Here is a 16,307-nt window from a genome sequence, read left to right as displayed (position 1 = left end):
GGCCATCTATTATGGTGATGGGTACTATATGAGAACAAAGATAACACAGATAAACCTGCCCTTCTGACCACTCTGTTGGTTTCTCAAGAACTACTACTAGAAAGTCAATGTGCAGCATATCACAGTTTGACTTCTCATTTATACAGAGACCTCCTCATCCTGCTCTGACAGGGTATATTTGCCTTAAAATGGGTATGGATATAATTTCCTCTCACTTTTAAAATAATTTTACATAGTCAGAGTGTAAAGTCACATTACCTCTGTATTTGGCAATCATTATTGGAATGCTTTGTCTCCTTTCAGCACCCACAATTCAAGATGGAGGTTGATAAATTGGAGAAGGGTCAGAGAAGAATGACAAGAATGATTTAAAGGACTGAAAAACAGTCCTTATAATGAGAGACTCAAGATGCTCAATCTGCTTAGCATAACAAAGGAGAGGATAAGGAGTGATCTGATCACAGTCTATAAGTATCTGTATAGGGAACAGAACTTTGTAAATAGAGGGCTCTTCAATCTATCAGGCAAAGCTATAAAAGGAAGTGAAGTTGAAACTAGGCATATTCAGACTCAAAATAAGGCACATTTTTTAACAACTTGCCAAGGGCTTGTGATGATTTCCCCATCACTGGCAATTTTAAAATCAAGATGGAATGTTTTCCTAAAAGCTATGTGTTTGTTGGAACAGGAATTAAGTTGGCATGTCTGCTGGCTTAAGGAACTTCTCTTGCTAAATTCACCAAGATACCAGAAATCTTATTATGAGATATGCACAAGAAGTTCACATTCTGCTACTTGTACAATACTCTTAGGTCATTAAAATTAAAGAAGTATAGAATAATAGATCTGGAGGACCTTAGGAGACTTTAGGAGGTCATTGGTTCAATACTCTGCATGAGGTAGTTTCACCCCAGTCTAAATCATCTCAGACAAATATTTGTCTAACCTGCATTTAAAATTTTCAGCGATATCACCTCCACAACTATTTGGTATTGAATTCAGTTTTGGTATATATGGCTACTCTCATAATTAGAAAGTTCTTCTTACTATTGAACCTTGTTGCAGTTTAAGGATACTACTTCTTCCAGTCATAGGACATTTGTAGATGACACGGGGGTTTAACGCTCCCTAAACTGAAGTAGTGATTTTTTTAAGGCAAAGTAAATCCTCGTGTCTTGTACACCTGTGTTGGAGCCTGATCCTTATTTGCCTTTTCAGCAGTGGGGAGGGGGGAGCTATCTGCTGGTGGGCAGAGTGGTCCCCGAGCTACAGTGGGGTCTGGTGCTTCCCTCTGTGGCAGCAGCACCCCCCCCACCCCCCAGCAGCACCCACCCACAGGCACTTGGCTTGGGCAGTCCCAGGGGGCACCACAGCCAGGGAGGGAAGCACTGGGCTCCCACACAGCTTAGGCAGGCAGGCTCTGGGTCAGGGGGAGGAAGAAGGAGGGGAGATCAGGCTCACCATTTTTTTTTTTTTCCTTCTGTGAAGCCTGCCTTCCCGGGCTGCTGCCGGGCTGCCTGCATGGTCTGCCTTCACAGCTTCTGAACCTCACAGAGCTCAGTGCTTCCCATCCACAGCTGTAGGGTAGGAAATGAAAACTCCTCAGAGGTGTTTTACTTTGCAGGACCCCAAAGTCATTTGCTGCATCCCAAAGTCATTTAAGGTGAGTGGTTGCTCCTTAAGGAGACGATCCTCCATGCCCAAAGGGAGGTAATCCCAACAAGGGTCAAAGGGAGCAGGAGGGCACATAAACCCCCATGGCTCACTAAGAGCATCCGGGAATGTCTCCTTGCTAAAAGGGAGGCATACACCCAATGGAGAGATGGGGTCATCACCAAGAAGGACTATGTTACAGTCGCCCGAGGATGTAGGGGGGCAGTCAGGAGGGCCAAGGCAGAGATGGAGATAGGACTAGCTTCCCGGATTAAGGACAATAAGAAGTCCTTCTTCAAATACATAGGGGGTAAAAAGAGGGTCCCGGGTAATGTGGGGCCCCTGCAGGACACGATGGGCAACTTAGTCATCACGCCAGATGACAAAGCTAACATATTTAACGATTTCTTTGCCTCTGTCTTCCTAAGTAGGGACCAGTTCAGCCACCTCCCTGCTGGGCGCCCCTCGGACCCTGGGAGAGACACGCCTGGGCCAGGGGTTAGCGAGGAGTTAGTTAGGGTACTTCTGGAGAGGCTGGATGTGTTCAAGTCTGCTGGTCTGGACAATCTTCACCCTAGGGTTCTACAGGAACTGGCCGAGGTCATTGCGGGACCCCTGGCGCGGCTCTATGAGCACTCGTGGTGCTCTGGCGAGGTGCCGGAGGACTGGAAGAGGGCCAATGTGGTCCCTATCTTCAAAAAGGGAAAAAAAGAGGACCCGGGAAATTACAGGCCAGTTAGTCTTACCTCAATCCCGGGTAAGCTCTTTGAAAAAATTATCCTGGCACACATCCAGGAGGGCCTTGCGGGGGAATGCATGCTCAGGGGCAACCAACATGGGTTCATCAGTGGCAGGTCTTGTCAGACCAACCTGGTGGCCTTTTACGATCAGGTCACCAAATCATTAGACGCAGGGGTTGCTGTGGATGTAGTCTTTCTGGACTTCCGGAAGGCTTTCGACACTGTCTCTCACCCTGTCCTCATCAAAAAGCTGGGAGACTGTGGTGTCGATGCCCACACGGTCAAATGGGTTGCCAACTGGTTGGAGGGCCGCACCCAGAGGGTGGTAGTGGATGGGTTCTTCTCGATCTGGAAGGACGTGGGCAGTGGGGTTCCGCAGGGCTCGGTCCTCGGGCCCGCACTGTTCAACATCTTCATCAGTGACTTGGATGAGGGGGTAGAAAGCACCCTGTTCAAGTTTGCTGATGACACTAAGATGTGGGGGGATGTGGGTGCACTAGAAGGGTGCAATAGGCTACAAGCTGACCTTGACAGGTTGCAACGGTGGGCGGATGAGAATAGGATGGGGTTTAACACTGATAAGTGCAAGGTGTTGCACATGGGGAGGAAGAACCGGCACCACACTTACAGGTTGGGGAACTCCCCTCTTGCCAGCACGGAGACGGAAAAGGATCTTGGAGTCGTCATTGACTCCACGATGAACATGGGCCAGCAGTGTGGGGAGGCAGTCAAGAAGGCCAACCGTACCCTGTCATGCATCCACAGATGCATCTCGAGCAGGTCCAGGGAGGTGATCCTCCCCCTCTATGCGGCACTGGTCAGGCCGCAGCTGGAGTACTGCATCCAGTTCTGGGCGCCACACTTCAAGAGGGACGTGGATGATATGGAAAGAGTTCAGAGGAGGGCCACTCGTATGATCAGGGGTCAGCAGGGCAGGCCTTATGAGGAGAGGCTACGGGACCTGAACCTGTTTAGCCTCCACAAGAGAAGGTTAAGGGGGGACCTTGTGGCCTGCTACAAACTGGTCAGGGGGGATCAGCAGGTATTGGGGGAGTCCCTGTTCCCCCGTGCGCTGCCAGGAGTGACGAGGAATAACGGTCACAAGCTGGCGCAGGGTAAGTTTAGATTAGATATTAGGAGGCGCTACTTCACAGTCAGGGCGGCTAGGGCCTGGAACCGGCTTCCAGGGGAAGTGGTGCAGGCTCCTAGCCTGGGGATTTTTAAAAGGAAGTTAGATGAGCACCTTGCCGGGGTCATCTGACCCCAGTGCTCTTTCCTGCCAAGGCAGGGGGTCGGACTAGATGATCTACCTAGGTCCCTTCCGACTCTAGCTACTATGAAACTATGAAACTATGAAAGGTGCATTATACCACCGAATGTGCTACAATGGCTGGAATTAATGTGCAATAAGCTGCTGAATGTGTGAACAGCAGTGCCATTAAAATGGTGCAAAATGCATTTAACCCACTTTAAGCCTGCTAAAAAGTGTTGTCTACAACTGGCCTTAAGGGACAGTTAATCTCCATCTTCTTTATGACAGCCGTTTTTTAATTGAAGATTGTTACCAATCCCCCTCAGGCTTCTATTCTCAAGACAGTTGGCACTGGATTTATGACCTAGATATTGGGCAGACCCAAACCCTCAGATCAACCAAGACTTCTGCATTCGATAATAGGCAAATTTTATTATTACACTGTGATAGCAGATAAGCATAAAAAAAACAAATATCTACCAGTCCTAGAGCTGTCACAGAAGGAAGGTACGTCTGCCCAGTATGCAAACTTCACACTGAGGTTCTTTCTTGAATGCCAGATGTCAGCAGCCTGGAGGTTGAAGGCCAAGCCCCCACCAGCCCCATTGGGTGGGTGAGACAGGTTGGTGGTGTCCCCTCTGTCTGTGGTGGCCTCAGGTTCCAGACTAAGTAAGCCCAGTTCTTCCAGCCTATCCTCATGTTATATTTTCCAGCACTCAAATAATTTTTCTTGCTCTTCTCTGGACTTTTTGGAATTTGTCCATATCTTTCTTGAAGAACAGTGGCCAGAACTGAGCGTAGTACTCCAGGTGAGGCCTCACCAATGCTGAAGAGAGTAAAAGAATTGATTCCTGTGACATACAGTGACACTCCTGGTAATATATCTCAGAGTGCTCTTAGCTGTTTTTGCAACAATTTTCTATAGTTGACTTATAATAAGCATGCAGTCCACTATAACCCCCAGGTCTTTTTCTACAATACTGCAGCCTAGCCAGTTGTTCCCTATTCCGTATTTGTGTGCTGGATCTTTTTTAACTAAGGAGATCTATTGGTACACTTCCTGTGCTTCCTATACCTCCAAATATCATATTCTTGTGCCCTTAATACTGTCTTTTTAAGAACATTACGGTCTCTTGGACTTCCTTTTTCCCTCCCCTGGGATCTTATCTACCAATTTTCAAAATCTGTTAATCCCACTTTTCTGAAGTCCATCATGTCTTGTTCAGCTAGCCTTCATTGCTAAAAATACTGACATTCAGTGAATTTTTATTTTTAAAGTACAATTTGAAAGCAGCATAATAACATGATTTATGTTATGTGTGTTCGATCAGGCTTGATTCAAGGATTACTGAGTGAAACTCTCTGGCCTGTGCAGAAAGTCAGGTTAGATAATTGTAAAACTCCTTTCTGGCCTTAACAGTTGGCATCTAACAAATATCTCCAAGGGAAGGGTCTTTGAAGGACTTTGCAGGACTTTGAAAATGTGGCTCCCAGAGGTTTGCGCCATATCCCAGCTAAAAGGAGGTGGATTCAGTAAAATGTCAAGTAGCCATAAATTACTACTTTTCAGAATGCTTTAGAATGGTGGTGGATAAGGTAAATGATCCTGACTTGCTTGCTTGCTTAGATTGATTTCCCTAAGTGAAAAAAGTAGCCTCAACTTTACCTTCATAAGGACAGATACAATTCCCATTGATTCCAGTGGGAGTTGCAGCTGAGTTCCCATGGCAGATCTGAACCCAGGTTTTTTGTGTGCTTGAGCAGGCAGACAAAGAGGAAAGAAAGGCGGTCCCTAGCAAATCTGACATGAAAATAGCTACAGCTCTCTCAAAAAAAAAAGAGGACTTCAGTGATGGATGCACTCACAAACAAATTAAGAGCAAACCCAATTTACCTTCATGGTTCTTCTAGGCACCATTTGCATGTGTTTAGTGGACAGTATGATTGAAGGATTCTTGCAGGTCTATTACCTGTGGCCTGAGACTATATGGTATATGTTACCAATACAAGTAAAGCTCCAATGAAATGAAAGAGAGAGGGAAGGTTCCTTTCTTGCGTGCATTGTGTGCCTGTTTGAGAGAGAGAGAGAGAGAATTATTTCTAGTCATGAGAAGTGCTGTTGGGTTGACAGTAGTGGGAGGGGGTGGGGCATTAACGCTTTCACTTTAGTCTTTTGGCTGTTTGCCAGTAGTACCAGAAGTTGAGAAATCATTTGTCAGAAGGATAAAAGCCAAATACATTGCTCTGGGTGAGATGTAACCTGACAAACAGTCTCCTGTGACTGACACATCTGAACTACTAATACACTCTATATAAATGCCTTCTCTGACAGCTAGCAGTCATATTTTCTGCTTAGTTTTTCTGCTGGTTCATGCTGAGCTTTCCGTCTTCTTAGATATTAGACTTTTCAGTGAGGAAAATTGAGCAGGAAGATATCTCTCTATGATACTAGTTTCCTATCACCAGTTTTGGAAGAAAAAGAACTGTAAAAAAGAATTACAAAAGAATTTTTAAAAATGAACATGCTCTGGTATCGCTGTCATTTCTTACAAGATCCCATAGAGTTAGCTGGTCAGCAGGAAGTTCATTTATAACTGTCAATTTAACAGTTCACTTATTTCATTGAAGCCATGAGACGCAACAGGGGTGTGGTAACCCTGCGATAATCACACCTCCCGGGTCTGACGAGGCAGGAGAAACAGCCAATTCTCTCTAATCCCACAGGGGTGTGATTAGTACTTACGATAACTACAGCCGAGGAGGTTATGAAATAAATTGTGCATTTTGGGTACTAGAAAAAGAATTAAATGTCAAACAGCCTCAGTAGAGTTCTGTAATTCACCTTGATTATGGATATATACCATAATGAATATAGATCCTTACTTGTTTTCTTCTTTACAATGTCCTTCAGCAATTAGAACAGCCATTCAATCCTAGAAATTTTTTGGACGTAAATTTATAGCAAATGACTATCTGTCTCTAATCTTCATATGCAGGGCCATCAGTGTGGTATCTGAGAGTTCTTCATCATGATATATGTGTGCATACATGAATAGCTATATTAAATAATCAGGACAGAAAAGCAGAGACTGCACTTTTCTTGTTTGTTTGGATGTGTCTCTACTAATCAGTCCTATTGGGGGTTATCTATCTGTTATCTATCCTATATGATGCTTTTTTTTCTAGAGAATATATAATTGATATTTGGCAAGCAGAAATGACAGCATGAATAAAATTTTCATTTATCAGGTCATTTTGTCCTTCACTCCCAGTGTAGCTCCCTGAAGTTGATTTTCTAGTGTCTTCTTCGAGTGTAAGTTTCATAGATTTATAGATGCTAACGTTGGAAGGGACCTCAACAGATCATCAAGTCCAACCCCCTGCCTGGGCAGGAGAGAGTGCTGGGGTCAGATGACCCCAGCCACATGCTTATCCTGCCTTCTCTTAAAGACCCCCAAGGTAGGGGAGAGCACCACCTCCCTTGGAAGCCCATTCCAAAGATTGGCCACCCTTACCGTAAGGAAGTTTTTCTTAATATTTCACCTAAATCTGCTCTCTGTCAGTTTGTGACCAATGCTCCTTGTTACCCCAAGAGGCGCCCTGGTGAGCGGAGCCTCTCTGATCCCTTGCTGTGTCACCCTAATGAATTTGTAGGCAGCCACAAGATCACCTCTCAGCCTTCTCTTGTGGAGGCTGAAGAGGTCCAGGTCCCTCAGTCTCTCCTCATAGGGCTTGGCCTGTAAACCCTTAAATATATGAGTGGCCCTCCTCTGGACCCTCTATTGATAGCCTTCTTGAAGTACGGTGCCCAAAACTGGTTGCAGTACTCCAACTACGGTCTGATCAATGCTGCATAGAGGGGAAGTATCACCTCCTTGGATCTATTTGTCATGCATCTGCTGATGCATGATAAAGTGTGGTTAGCTTTGCTGATGATTTCGTCACACTGACAATTCATGTTCATCTTGGCGTCGGCTATGTCTCTGAGATTCCTTTCAACTTCTGTGTTGCTGAGAGGGTCACTTCCCAGCCAGTAGGTGTGCTGGAAATTTTTGCACCCTAGCTGCAGCACTCTGCATTTGTCCTTGTACTTCATCCTGTTGTGTTCTGCCCACGTTTCTAATCTGTCCGGGTCTGCCTGCAGCTGTTCCCTACCCTCCGGAGTGTGCACTTCACCCCACAATTTAGCATCATCTGCAAACCTGGACAGAATACACTTCACACCCACATCCAAATCACTGATGAAGATATTAAAGAGTACAAGTCCAAGGACTGAAACCTGCAGGACCATACTACCCACATCCTTCCAGGTCGATACCGACCTGTCTGCTACCACTCTCTGGGTATGACCGCTAAGCCAATTTGCCACCCACCAGATCGTGTAAACATCTGTCACAGCCTCTTAATTTATTTATGAGACTGGGAAGAGATACCGTATCGAAGGCCTTCCTAAAATCCAAGAAAGTGACTTCTCAAATCAGAAGACTTACTGAAGAAGTATTTTATTTTAAAAGTGAAAATGAAAGGCCTTATTACCTGGAGTCTCTATTATGCAAATCCATTTTTACTATTGATTTTTACTAAGCTAAAACCCACAATGTTGAGATCACAAGCAAGAACTTGTGTCCACTGCACACTGATTGTGGCACTTTCTGTTTTCTGTTTCTTGTGCTGAATTCTGGATTGATGCAATGGTTTTCCTCTTTAGCTCGCTCCAGAACAGGTGCTGCCTCTTGGGAATTCTAAAACACTTTCTATGCTACAGATGTAACATCCGTTTCTGAGATGGAAGACAGTGTATTTGGGTTTAGAAAGAGCATTTTAAAATTAAGGTTGAAAGATCAAAGGGTATAGCATAGAGTGCCTGTAAATATTCCTCGTGTAAAATGTCATTATATTTTCCCTATCCCCAAACCAAGCATCTACAAACTCAGAATACTGTATGTCATTGATACCATTTGCTCACCCTGGACCTGTAAACCCTGTTCTGATCTTTTTGGATAGATGAATGATTCAAACTCTCTAGCTATCTAGATTTGATGTGTGGAAGCCTTTCAGAGCACATATTGCACTGACTGATTTGCACATGAGAGAGGTTTGGAGAACTGCCGGCTATTTCGCGTTCCCTCTTCTGGGCCCTCAGGAGTCCTGAGTCAGGACATTGTGGGATGTCAATCCTTAGGAATGGAAAATGGGACTGTGAGTGTTAGAACTGTCCCAGTTGTCATATAACAGTTGGTTACCAAACTTCCATCTGATTCCTTTCATATCTTCCTATTGAGAAGTCCTCACATCCCATTCTTCTGCCATGGGACAGAGAAAGAACCAGAGGTGTAGCAAGCTAATTCATCACCCAGGGCAGGGGGCTGGGGAATGGGTATGCCAACCACTGTACAGAAGAGGGGAGGGGAGGGGTTTTCTCAGCACTGATATCTGCTGCTGCCACTGCTCCACTCAGTGCCATAGCAAGGTGGAGGGGAGGTAAGCAGGGCGACCGTCCCAGGCACCGAAGTGAAGGGGCGCCAACAAGCACTGCCCAGCTGGGGCAGGGTGCAGAATGCAGCTTTGAGCAGCTTGTTGGGGTGGGGCGGGATGGGGGGGTGGGGGAACGCAGGGATGGGGGAAGGGCAGCTCCTGCTGCTGCATGCACTCCCAGGCAACCACGGGGGGGGCAGGGGGGGCCCTGCAGATCTGTACATGGGGCGAGGGTGGGCTGACACTGTGGGTTTTGCCTTAGGCACCAAACTTAGTTGCTATGGCACTGCTGCCACTGCTGCTGTTATAGCAGTGTTAGCTCAGGGGGCAGCAGCCCTGTGACATGCACTCTCTAGAAGCCATGCCTGATGCTCCATATGCTCCCCCATCCCTGACCCACTACTGGGTGCCAGACTGTGCCAAATGCAACAAAAACTCCCTCCCCAGGAAAGGGGGTGCCGTTCTCACCGCTCTTACTGCATGCCCCCAGTTCACTGCTGGGTGTGAGGCTCTGAGGCAAGACAACACAGGGCTGCTCCTGCCATGGCAAAGACTCCTAGGGGAATTAATTCTAGCTCCCCCTTGTAGTCAGCATCCAGGGCTAGTGCCCTGCTGTCCCCCACCCACCCCCACCCCGCTAGTTACACTGCAAGAAAGACTGATAGCCACATTTTCCTCCTGCTTTTGAACACCATTTCCTGACTCTTCCCTCTTAATTCTTATTGTAGCTTCAGTGCTGACCCAATAACAGAAAATTCTTCAGTGCAAAGAACAATGAGCTGCACTGATTGGACTAGTGATCAGCATAAATCACTCCTGTGTTAGAAAAGCCACATCCTGGTGTGAAGTTTTAGGGTCCTCAGGTCTTTGTCAGTGTTCAAACTCAAGATAGAAACTGTTAGTTAACTTTATTTTTTCCAGCCAGTAACAAGGAGAATGCAGGTATAAAGGGGTAACCATCTAGACCAGAGGTTCCCAAACTTTTTCTTATTGCATACTCCTTTCCAGATTCACCAGCTACCCACATACCCCTACTAGCATTCATTTTATATTTTAACCCCATTGAATGCCAGTTATTATTATCATGAAAGTTAAATCCATCATTAGACAATTTATCCCATGTACTCCCCAGAAATGTCTTGCATACACAGTTTGGGAATCCCTGATCTAGACAATCTCTCTGGAGTTGGAGCAGAGTTGTCAATCCTCAGGCTGACGTGGGCTGACAGTTTGGTGGAACTTTCCAGGGGAGGGATTTCACAAGCTTTACTCTCTGTCATTCAGTAAAAAGGCTACTACCATTCAGTGGAGGGGTACTACAGCAAGAAAGAAGATTGTTTCCCCTCTTAATTCAAGATTGGGTTCTGCACCAATGTGGAATGCCCACATTGCTGAAATGCAAAAGGAACATAAGCCTATAAGAGAGGAAAAAGCAACCTAGAATAACATCTGGCCACCTGATTGAGCGATTCTTAACTGTCAGAGCCTTTCCTTTATAGACTCCTTGGCTTGGTTGATCCTTACTAGAAGTGCATTCCTTTAGTCTATAATAATGATCCAAATCACAGCAAGTAATGCCTTTGCAAACAGTACTGCTTTGGACCAGTGCTCTTCTATTCCTGTTACTAAGGAAGGTTGTGGAGAACCAACATGCAGATACCTGGGGTATGCTGCAAAAAAAATTAAAGACTTCTTAAAAATTATCCTTCTTTCAAAATGAAAGAGAATTACAACCCTTTTGTACTAATGATAGGGAAAGGTTTTTAAACTCCAGAGTACTCCCTCCCTCTAGCCCCCAAATTTTTGTAGCTGCAGCCCTGAATGCAGTCCCATTATTTTTAATGATATATCAGGAATGGCTAGAAGAATAGCATACAGTACATCAAAAGCTATGCACTTTGAAATCACACAGCACTTCGAGGAGCCGCCAAGGGGTTAAACAGTGACCTGACCAATTTGGTATGGTTCATTTGCACCATGCTAATTGTTTTTAAATGCTCACTTTGTGTCATATTCTTTATTGTGCTGATGGGAAATGGGAGTACATTTCCTCCTAAGGCAGAGATTTCAAAGACACTTTTGATTAGTAAATACTTGTTCAGTAAAGTATAGGCACACCTATGGTACTATGTAAATAATAATAATTACTGTTCCTAGTTCATTCAGTTTAAGGAAATATCAGAGTATACACTGTATACTTTTTAATCTTGATTTATTTTTTTATCAGCCCATTATTTCTATTTTCCTGAAGTACTTAAGGTCAAATTGTTTCTTCCCTCCTTTCCAGTTAGCAGGCTTTTGTGTCTGCCTGTCTGATGTGTGGCTTTTTGTTGTACCCTCGGACCATGACCTGACAGTCATTATTTTGTCTTTTATCTTCATCCTTTTTTTTTTTTTATTAGACTAGTCAGGCTTGATATTAGGCTTCCCAAAGATACTATCCATTACATTGTCAGCAAAGCAAGCTGTCTTACTGTAGGCCAAGTGTCAACAGAAGGTGAGGCAGAAAATCAGCCACAAACTAAAGCTAATTACCCTGCCTAGAAGTTAATTAAATACTTGTTAGGAGCAGCAGGGTAGATCCTAATTAAACTTGTCTAATAACAGTATGCTGACATACCCTGACACTGGGAATTCCTACAGGGTTTAAATAATTGTACAAAGGGCAATAATACCTGTCACATCATGGTGTGCAGGCAAACCCTGAAGATGCACATTTCACAGTATTTTCTGTACTAATTTGCCACATATTGTGCACTTCACATGTGTTTAATTTACACATGTTTAATTTCGGTACCCTGGATCTTTTTGAATGACTTTCCCATCGCCTTTCTGAAGGAGAAGGGAAAATAATCAACACTGACTGAACCGGTCAACAGTATTATTTTGTATCATTTGGTGTAATAATCATGATTAATTCCTGTTTATTGTTATATCTCTTGTGTTATGTAAATAAAGCTGTGGCCTTTCCCTTCCAATTTCAGGGGGGATGCTGCTTTCATTTGGAACTGAGCAGGGAGGGAAGGCATGAAGCTCTTGCCAACCTTAACAGGCACACGGAGGGCCAAATTCTGTACTGAGCTACACTTCTGTACATCCAGAGTTAACACTATTGAAACCAGCCAACTACTACTAGATTCAGAGCAATGCAACTAGCACAGAGTTTAGCCGTGTGTTTTTAGGCAATCTCTTTTAAAACCAGTTTGACTCTATTCTTCTGCAAAGAAAGAGAAGAGAAGCTAATAATGTGAAACTACTGCATGAGTTCTTTTGAAAAAAAAAGGAGAAGAATGACAAAAGAAAACAATCTTACTATCTTTGCTCATTTCCAGGCTTTTTATAGGAGTAATATTTTTGTTCTGTAGCAGAAATACATTCACTTTAATGGTGGAAAAGTGTGTAAGGTCCCCACATACCACAGAGGAGCTTTTGTTTCATTTTGATTTTGTTTTTGTTTTTGTTTTTAAGGGATCCTCTATGCCAGCAGTTTTAATGCTGGTTTAAAACTGCCATTTGACCAGGTTCTGTTTTTCAACTGATGAGTTGTCACACTGCCTTGCATGAGGGTTAATCCCCCATTGTGTCGTCTATGCCACTGCAAAGAATGATGTCAATAACAAATATGCAATTGCTGATAAAGCTCCTCTCTTCTAGAAAACCCCTGAGAGGCTTTGCTGAATGTTGATGGACGTTTACTGCAGGAAAATGCTGAATATCGGGTTTAGGAAAGGGAAACTTTCTCTTTTTTGACAAATAAAATAGATCTGCTATTTCTTTAATAACTTGAGTTATTTAGAAAAAAAAAAAAAGCTTGTTTTATTTTTCTGAAGGTTGGATGGTGGCAGCTTACACACTCGATCCAATGTTGCCATCATTAGACTGTCTTTGAAATACTATGTCAGAGATAGCAATGAAATGATGTGCCATGATGAGAAACTAGTCAAACAAGAGAGAACAGTGGAGAAAATGAATCTGGAAACTGTTAAACCAATCATATCGCTCTTATTTTATACTGTCTCATGGAGCACCAAGGATTAATGAAAAGATGTAAGCACTCTGATCTTTTCTGGTAGGACTGTTGTAGAAATAATCAATTAACCTTGGGAGATCGAATTGACAGAGTTTAAGTGTGAAGTTATTTAAAATGCCAGATTATCTAGGCAGATGAATACATCTGTTGTAAACCTGAAAAGAAAATGGAGGTATTTTTCTAAACTTCACTTTCCTGAACTGACTTAACATTATTTCCCCAGGAATCAACTCTGCTTTTTTTTGGTGTGCACTTTAACACATTAAAACAAAATGAGATTTGATGTACTCTATAAGGAGGGGTTTTTTTCCTATTCTCTTCCTTGAAGTGGGAGGGTTATTATAACAAATAGCTTCTCATAACCCCATGCTTTTAGCTTTTTACTTTGGTTTATTTGACAATTTGATTATTTAGGTTACTATCTTTAGTGGTGGTTTTGGTTGGTTTTATTGTAGCCAAATTCTGCAGCCACTGTACGTGTAGTATAGGAATTCTAGGCTCTGCCTATTGTTCTTGAAAATCCCAATATGCAAAATTTTGCAAAGCAGTTGATTTTTATTAAATAGAGAGTCAAATCAAATGTGCATAAAATGTTAAATTCCCATGATCCTTATGAATTGAAAATATAACTATTTTGTTTTTATAGCATCTTTTTTTCTAGGATGGCAGACTTCCTAGTTTATTACTGCACTTTTATAACATGAATTGAAAGCAGGAACTCCTAAATCCAGATTTAGGCCCTGATCCAGCAAAGTACTTGAGTACATACTTAACTGAGGGGGTGTCTACAATAGATATTAATGTGACTCAATAAACTCTGGGGCAGTTCACACCAGAGTTTATTGCTCCTGGGTGCAGCTTTTACACATGTGCCTGGGACCGTAGCACACTAAGCCAGGGTGGTGCAGCCCCAGCTGGCAGGGGACCCAGGGAGAGGGGGAGGTCAGCTTGCCAGTCCAGCGCTGCACCCACCCCAGCTCAGTGATGGGCTGGCTGGGGCACAAGGAGGCCACAGTGCAGGGCTAACCAGTAGGCAGCCCCTACACTGTAGCAGTCTTGTGCCCGAGTCAGCCCTGGCATCATTTATATGTGCATTTCACCATACACAACTACTCTGTTACAGGATAGTATTTGTGTCAGGAAGTACTATCCTACAGAGTCAATTATTTACTGTAGCCTAACCGTGTAGTACCACACGGTTGATGGCGATGCTTTACTGCGGAGCTAATTAGTCACCTCTGCAGTAAAATGCCTCGTGTAGGTGCACCCAGAGTGGTCCTGATTTCTTCAACAAGACTGCTTATATGCTTGACATTAAATCAGACTTTAGTGCTTTGTTGAGTAAGGGTGCTTGTGAGTGAATCCACGGACTTCACTAGAACTGCTTATGTGTAAGAGCAACAGGATTGGGCCTATTGTAAGACCATATGAATATAACACACACACACACACACACACACTGAAACTTGGCAGCTGTAGAATGAGGCAAAGAGAGAGTGTGTATGTGTGTGCTGACCTACCAGATCAGGCCTTGCACAAAAGTACACACGCATATACTAGAGGCCTGATCCTGCAGCTGCAGAGAATTTCCATTAACTTCAATGGAATTTCTGCAGTTATAAAAGATTCCTTAAGTCTGATCCAAGTACCGCTGAAATCAATAGAATGACTTCCTGTCATGGGGCTGTCTCCCTGTAAAAAAAAAAAAAAAAAAAAAGGGGTTAAAGAGAGCCTCTGGGCCATGCTGACAACCAGTGTTAGGTGTGGAGAAAGAATAAAAGGAGAGAGTCAGCAGAGTAGGGATGCTACTTGCTGAAGGAAGTTGAAAGAGAGCTTGCTGCTGGTCAATCAGAGCAACCTGGGGGAAAGGAAGAGCTCTTGGAAGGACCTGTGCCCAAGAGGCTGTTTGGAGAGCCTCCTCTGGGAAGAGCATGACAGCAGCCTTATATTGGATTACAGAATGACAATGTGGGTGCTGCCCAAGGACACTTGCATATTTCCATTGACTTCTGTGGGCTTTAGACCAAGTAGTGAGGGCTCCATTCAGAAGGGGATAAGGCCACCTAGCTGGCACATTGGGTAACTTATCCAACATTTAGGTGCTACTGAGAGCCTTCAAAATTCCTCTCTCAAAACAGTTGATACTGAACTTTAAGGGAAATTTAGGCACCTCAACTTTTCTCTGCTGGTCATGTGAGTCATGTCACTCAGTAACATCTACGTCCTGACAGGATTCTCCATCCAGGTGTTTCTTTACCTATCTGGCCTGGAGGCATACCTTCTAGGTCAGACCTTGCACAAAAGGCAGTCAAGTACTGAGACACTGGGATAGCTAAGCAGGCAACCTATTCTGGTCAGTAGTTAAGATATTCATCCCAGAGGTGAGAGCCCTGTTTTCAAATCACTACTCTGGCTGACATGATGGCTTGACCCTGACTCTCCTACCTCCCAGTAAGCATCTTTGCCAGTGGGCTGAAAAAGAAATCCCTTGATGGCTCTATTTCTGATCCAATGCCTAGGCATTTAATATAATGTCAGACAATTCCAACTGGGCAATTTGAAAGAGCCTCATCTCAAACTACCCATTAGCCCAGAAGTTAGACTGTTCTTCTGTTATGTGGCAGACCTGGGTTCACATTGTGGTTTTTAATCTAGTTGAATGGAGATTTGAAACAGCTGATCCATGTCCCAGGAAAGTTACCAGTGAGGTCATTTTAGATCTTGAGTTCTCTCTCCCTCCCGTGTCTTTTTTCTTGAGAAAGAGTTGACCTGCCTTAGGCACATAATTCCTGTGGAGATAGTTTAGGCTTCCTTCCCTTCAACTTCTTCACTTGTGTGATTCTCACTCTTAGGTGTTTAACTATCCCTGTAAAATGTGTGAGGAGCCTATCCTGTGGCAGGGAGTTCCAGTGGTTGGCAGGACACCTAAGAGTTAGGAACTTCTGTGCCCAAACCCCTTGATGGATTTAGAGACAGATCCAGCAAAGCACTTAGGGGACTTGTACATGTGCTGGGGATTTAGTTCTATCTAAATTGAAATGGTGGGTTTTTAATTGTGATGATTAAAAACCCACCATTTCAATTTATGGGTTTCTGATGAAACGGTGAGAGCCCCATCAGCTCACGCCCCCCGTGCCCCGCTGCAGGTAGGTTTTGC

Source organism: Crocodylus siamensis, chromosome 1 (genome assembly GCF_052110815.1).
Source record: "Crocodylus siamensis isolate JL-2025a chromosome 1, ASM5211081v1, whole genome shotgun sequence".
Lineage (NCBI taxonomy): Eukaryota > Metazoa > Chordata > Crocodylia > Crocodylidae > Crocodylus > Crocodylus siamensis.
Note: the sequence above shows the minus strand (reverse complement) of the source record.